Raw genomic sequence first — 6,630 nt, 5'->3', positions numbered from 1 at the left:
AGCAGCAAGTAAGTTGCAGGTAAAATGTATTCGTCCCTTTTATAAAATGTATAATGAAGCAATAGAATTCTTAATGAATCAGATAAAATTGAGTGTAGGACTGGCCAGATATGGGATGAGTGTGACGTAGTTGTTCAGCTTAAATATATTGCAATATATGGACAAACAATCCCTGTGTTGTTTAAAGGGTAAGTCATATTCAGTAGCAGTAGCACAAAATGTCTCTGTCTTAAATATATTGATAATGGGTTGAGTGCAGAGGACTCTTGTATGTGTCTATATGTATTTTGAGGTCACAGCCTCATTGCACCCCCGCCTAATGGTTTTATAAATTAGTGGTGAGCACAACTTTCCCTTGTTTGTTATAGTTATAATAACCAAGGTCACACGTTCCCCTTCACCGCCGTATATACCCTGGTCTGTAATTATAAGGGTTGTATATCGGGTGCTTGGATCTGAGGGGTCCAATCTTTGTTGCTGCTATTAAGCAGGTTCCCCCACGAAATAATACAGATCAACGCACTTCTTGTTTTATTTGTGTTTAAACCCATGAACTTGGTGCTCTCTTCTCTTCTTTTAATATGATGAATTAAATGTTATGTTTTAGCTGCTCTATCAGACATGACGGCTGCTGCTGCTGCTGCTGAAATATCAATTGATTTCTTTTTTTTGGGAATTACTGAGAGGAATTATATAAGGCAATTTATTGCAATTGAAACACTATGAACTGTGTGGTAATCACCAAACAACTTTGTATATACACAATTCACTTAGGGGCACATTTACTAATGGTCGAATATCGAGGGTTAATTAACCCTCGATATTCGTCTATCGAAGTTAAATCCTTCTACTTCGAATATCGAAGGATTTACCGATATTCATTCGATCGAACGATAGAAGGAATAATCGTTAGATCGAACGATTAAATCCTTCGAATAGAACGATTCAAAGGATTTTAATCCATCGATCGAAATTCCTTCGATCAGAAATTTGCTAGAAAGCCTATGGGGACCTTCCCCATAGACTAACATTGATGCTCGGTAGGTTTTAGTTGGGGAAGTAGGGGGTCGAAGTTTTTTTTAAAGAGACAGTACTTCGACTATTGAATGGCGAATAGTCGAACGATTTTTTGTTCAAATCGTTCGATTCAAAGTCGAAGGTCGAAGTAGCCAATTCGGTGGTTGAAGTAGCCAAAAAAAAACATTCGAAATTCGAAGTATTTTTTCTTCTATTCCTTCACTCGAGCTAAGTAAATGTGCCCCTTAATGTACTTTCTCTTACTTTATCACGGCATATGGATGGTGCGACGCACTAAACTCATATCTCTCTTTTTGTAAAATAACGTGAAAAGGGACATGGCGCCTTTAATTATACAAACTTTGCGCCAAACACGATGACGCAGGCTTGCGGCAAATTGAGTATTTGTCATGTGACGAGAGAGGACGCGGCAGAAACCCCCCCTGGACCAGCAGGTAAAGCTCACAATTGGGCAATACAAGATCCCCCCTGATTTCTCCCCCCGTCCTCTCTATTACACTTTGCTCTTTCACTGTATATTCTCCCCTTGTACTCAGATAACACGGGAATTCAGCATCTCCTGAAATGAAAGAAAAAGCAAATATTTTAATTGTAGACATTTTCAGATTCAACGTCTATTTAGCAGCCACTGACGTGACAAGTCCCATTGGAAACATCAAATATAAACGACAAAATATTTACCTAAAATTCCTCCACAGACATTTCTCCCAATTCAAAGTCCCAATTGCTGGAGGAGATAAGTGTCATACGAGGAGACAACTAAACCTGACACTTAGGGGGTTATTTATCAAAACTTGGATTTTTCTCATTATTTTAAAAATAAAAATTCGACGTAACTCCCAACCACGATTTGGCTTAATTTACTAAAACATCTGAATAAAAATTGGGGGTGTGAGAAAAGTTGCAACAAAATCGTGCGACAATTTGAAAATGTCGGAAACGCTAGAATATCATGAAGTGATTATAAAAAGAACATTTGCCGTTGACTTTTACATGACTTCGACAGGTTTTAGCTGCAGTATTTTCGGATTCTAATTTCAAACAAAGTTGCAAAGTTTTTTTTCCTCTAAAAATGTGTAATGTTTTCCTTAATAACTCGAGGCTTAATACTGTAAATAGGCCCCTAATAGTTAAAGTATTCGTATTGCTGTAAGAGACAACTTAAATATTTAGGGTCCCATTTCTGAATAGTTGTGGAGAATTAAAGGCCACAATCTGTGGTACCTGACACATGTAGAATAAAACTAACAGAGTCAAAATCTCTTTTTAAGATGTTCCAGTGATTTGGGTTCCTTGGAAACTTGATATAATTCCCAGAAACGCTCCCGGCAGCTTCAATACTGCTCAATGGGTGCAAACACTGCACCGGCATATCCAAATATATTCATGGATCACATAAAAATACACATTTTTTGCAAACCAGAATTTAGTTCCTGTGTCCCCATTTATATAAGGTAAGTCATACCTCCCAACATTTTGGAAGTAAAAAGAGGGACAAAATTTTTTTTGGCACGTAGCGCAGCAATTTGTTTGACCACACCCTTTCTGTGGCCACACCCCCTAATTAACATGTTTGTTTTACAAAATTTGGCAGGTTATGAAAGTCTGAAAATATTTCTCCTTATCTAAACTGTGTTTTTGTGTCTCAAAATTATTACGAAGTATCTTATTTGCAGCTGTTAGCTGTTCTGGGCTCTCTGCTAAAAGCCAATTAAGTGAGAAACTTTGTTCAGTGCAGAGAAAAGAGGGACTTTCCAGTACAAATGAGGGACTGCGGGTTGAGCTGTCAAAAGAGGGACTGTCCCTCCGAAAAAGGGACAGTTGGGAGGTATGTATGTGGATGATACATTCTTCATCTGGATGAGGCCTGCTACCATTGGCCTAGTAATAGAAGTGAGGCAAAAACAAATCCTATAATCTATACAGAGGCAATGCTACTGGATCTGGGCATCCATGTGATCAGGGCCGCCATTAAAAATCACGCGGCCTTGTACAAAAAAATTTTACAAGGCCCCAACATTTTTTTAAAAAAAAACCCCATTGGCGCGAGGGTCCCCCTTACAAGTTAAAAAAAAAACTGGGGCGCCGAAGAATATTTTTTCAAAAAACATTGGCACAGGGCCCCCCTTACAAGTTAAAAAAAAACTGGGGACCCAAAGGATATTTTTTTAAAAAAAACATTGGTGCCAAGGCCCCCTTACAAGTTAAAAAAAATTGTGGCCCCAAAAAATATTTTTTAGAAAAACATTGGTGGCAGGGGGCCACCTTAGAAGTTAAATAAAATTGGGGCCCCCAAAATTTTTATTTTATTAAAAAAAAACATTGGTGCCTGGGCCCCCTTTACAAGTTTAAAAAAATTGGGGCCCCAAAAAATATTTGATAAAAAAAACATTGGTGGCAGGGGCCTATAGCGTATTAAAATAATACATTGGTGGCCAGGGGATTAAAAAAAAACACACATTGGTGTCAGTAGAATTGAACTCGTGGCTTCAGGACTTCAATTTCGGCTGTTTTTGTGACTTCGGGTTCTTTTTGCCACTTCGTCTTCGGATATTTTTGTGACTTTGGGTATTTTCGTGGCTTCGGGTCCTTCGGCTGTTCGGCTTTTCGGCACTTTGACTGTTCGGGACTTATAAAATGTCCGCACAGTTTCGGCGCAGCTTTGGCCCCCCTTCATGCCCGGGCCACTTGTCCCCCCTGTCGCCCCTGATGGGGCCCTACATGCAGAATGAAGAGTTCCGTTTTCTTATTATCTAGAAGTTGCCCCTAAGAATCACCAATTTGTTTCCTCTTTTTTATTTTTGATACGAGATGTGAGATCCTAATTATCAGGGAGAGGGAAAGGAATTGTGTTCCCGTAGGAAAGGGTGTTTATTCTTTCTTTGCTGTTACGTTGTTTCTCCATCGCAGGTTTGGTTACTATTGGCCTTATGGACCATTCCTTTTTGTTATGAACTCTGGACGTTTTTGCTGCGGCTTATGGATAATCCTTTAAGGGTCAATCTTCATCCGTAAGGTTAATCCATGGACTTCTTCTCTAGAGCCCACAGGAGTGGGGGAGGCCCTCTGTCAACCACAGGTTCCAAATACTCACTTAGAAAAAGATCCAGAATTTTACAAGAACTGAAAAGATGAAGAGCAGACACTTGTGTCTCCTCTTCATGGGCCTCACTTAAAGGGATACTGTCATGGGAAAAAAAATGTAATTTCTCAAAAGAGCAAACAGATTTTTTTATATTCAATTTTGAAATCTGACATGGGGCTAGACATATTGTCAATTTCCCAGCTGCCCCAAGTCATGTGACTTGTGCTCTGATAAACTTCAGTCACTCTTTACTGCTGTACTGCAAGTTGGACTGATATCACCCCCTCCCTTTCCCCCCCCCCAGTAGCCTAACAACAGAACAATGGGAAGGTAACCAGATAGCAGCTCCCTAACACAAGATAACAGCTGCCTGGTAGATCTAAGAACAACACTCAATAGTAAAATCCAGGTCCCACTGAGACACATTCAGTTACATTGAGAAGGAAAAACAGCAGCCTGCCAGAAAGAATTTCTCTCCTAAAGTGCAGGCACAAGTCACATGACCAGGGGCAGCTGGGAAATTGACAATATGTCTAGCCCCATGTCAGATTTCAAAATTGAATATAAAGAAATCTGTTTGCTCTTTTGAGAAATGGATTTCAGTGCAGAATTCTGCTGGAGCAGCACTATTAACTGAGGTGTTTTGAAAAAAACATGTTTTCCGATGACAGTATCCCTTTAAAGGCTTCTATCCATAATAATAACTTCTTCTTGGGTTGGAACAGGAATATATTCATCTCATCTGCAGACAACAAGGAAGGGGCAATGAAAGGCCAGGCTATCAAAAGATAAAAATGACTAAGGATAACAATAAAGTTTTGGCCGAAATAATAAAAAACTGGTCCAAGCAATTCCAAATCCAAGAAACTCCAACCCATTGGAGAATGATGAGATATTCTGAAAATTCTACAAAGATTTTTATTCTCAAACAGATCCAAAAATGTATAGATGACAAGCATTTCCCCACAAATTTCACAATTAAGAAGAATTAAACGTACTAATTACCCTCCTAAGCAGAGGGTCCTGGCGTGTTAATGAGCCCATTTTATAAAATCTGCTGCCTGGCACAATGGGGGCTGCTCACGGCTCATCAACAATCATGTTCTGTCTTTTCATATTACACAGCCCACTAGCCCACTAGCCCACTAGCCCATTCCAAAGAATTCTGTGCTCGGTGGCTGCTGACTGGCTAAGTATCCTCTCAATGGCAAGTGAAGCAGCTGAAGGACTAGTGAGTCAAAGCAGGGAATCTGAAAGTAAAGAGAAAGAGCTGAGCACAGGCTCACTGCTGTCTGGCTGTTGCGGGAAGGAAAAAGCAGGGAGGAGACTGCCCCCTGCTGCTCAGAAGGGCAAAGTGCAAAAGCCTACGACACCTGGTATTCCCAGGCGGTCTCCCATCCAAGTACTAACCAGGCCCGACCCTGCTTGGCTTCCGAGATCAGACGAGATCGGGCACTTTCAGGGTGGTGTGGCCGTAGGCGAACACAAGGCTGACTTTTCCTCCTCTTGTGCTGCCTTCTTGGGGCCCAGCTCCTCCCCATGCAGGGCTCTTTTCCCCAAGATAAACAACCCCAGCCTGGACAGCCGGCCCGCCTACCTCAGCTCCTCCATCCCTTTCACCCCTGTACTTACACCCCTCTGCCCTCTCTCCAGCTCACTCATAACCTTCTTAAGGACCGCATATACTGGAGGCCAAATCCCAGCTGCCTACTCCAGCTCGGGCCTGACCGGGGGGCAACCGCAGAAAAGGCTCAAACTGCCCTTTCCCCACCCCCCACCACTTCATGCCCTTTTCTATACAAGACGGGACCTTATTTGCTACGGCCGCCGCCAGCGAATGACACTGCCTACAATTGGACAGCTTGTTCTCTTCAAACCCCCCCCCGCCCCCTCCCATGGCCCTTGTCAGCTCAGGATAGCCCTTGCATCAAAGTGTCCAGCAAAATCCAAGGGGCAGATCACTTCCAGCGCCATCCCAGAGTCCAGCTTGCTGCTCACCTCCTGAGAAAAGGCCCTTTCCTTTTGTGTCTGAGGCAGACACAAAAAAGCCTTTTTTCCACTCGACATTTTGCTGAGAGGCCAAGCTTGTCCTGGCCAAGGCCCGCAGGTGTACAGTTCAGCGTATGGAGTGGCTCCCTTACAGGGGGTGGGGGTCTCTATCAGGCAGCTAGCTGTCTGGCTGTTGCGGGAAGGAAAAAGCAGGGAGGAGACTGCCCCCTGCTGCTCAGAAGGGCAAAGTGCAAAAGCCTACGACACCTGGTATTCCCAGGCGGTCTCCCATCCAAGTACTAACCAGGCCCGACCCTGCTTGGCTTCCGAGATCAGACGAGATCGGGCACTTTCAGGGTGGTGTGGCCGTAGGCGAACACAAGGCTGACTTTTCCTCCTCTTGTGCTGCCTTCTTGGGGCCCAGCTCCTCCCACCTCTGACTCTGCAACATGCCCGGCTTCTCTCTAATCTCTGTGCAACCTCATGCAAACACTCCAATGCTAAATCACATATAAGTG

The 6,630-nt window shown here is 42.8% G+C and overlaps 2 non-coding genes across 2 annotated transcripts; both read right to left on the bottom strand.

The window, feature by feature from the left end:
• Positions 1 to 5,484: 5,484 nt before the first annotated feature.
• On the bottom strand, positions 5,485 to 5,603 carry LOC121394935. Its single transcript, XR_005962106.1, has one exon. It is a non-coding gene; the product is annotated as a 5S ribosomal RNA (ribosomal RNA).
• Positions 5,604 to 6,367: 764 nt separating this feature from the next.
• Positions 6,368 to 6,486, bottom strand: LOC121394924. Its single transcript, XR_005962095.1, has one exon. It is a non-coding gene; the product is annotated as a 5S ribosomal RNA (ribosomal RNA).
• Positions 6,487 to 6,630: the final 144 nt, after the last annotated feature.

This window comes from Xenopus laevis, chromosome 6L, assembly GCF_017654675.1.
Source record: "Xenopus laevis strain J_2021 chromosome 6L, Xenopus_laevis_v10.1, whole genome shotgun sequence".
Taxonomy (NCBI): Eukaryota; Metazoa; Chordata; class Amphibia; order Anura; family Pipidae; genus Xenopus; species Xenopus laevis.
The sequence above is the reverse complement of the archived record's forward strand: the minus strand, read 5'-3'. Positions and strand labels throughout refer to the sequence as shown.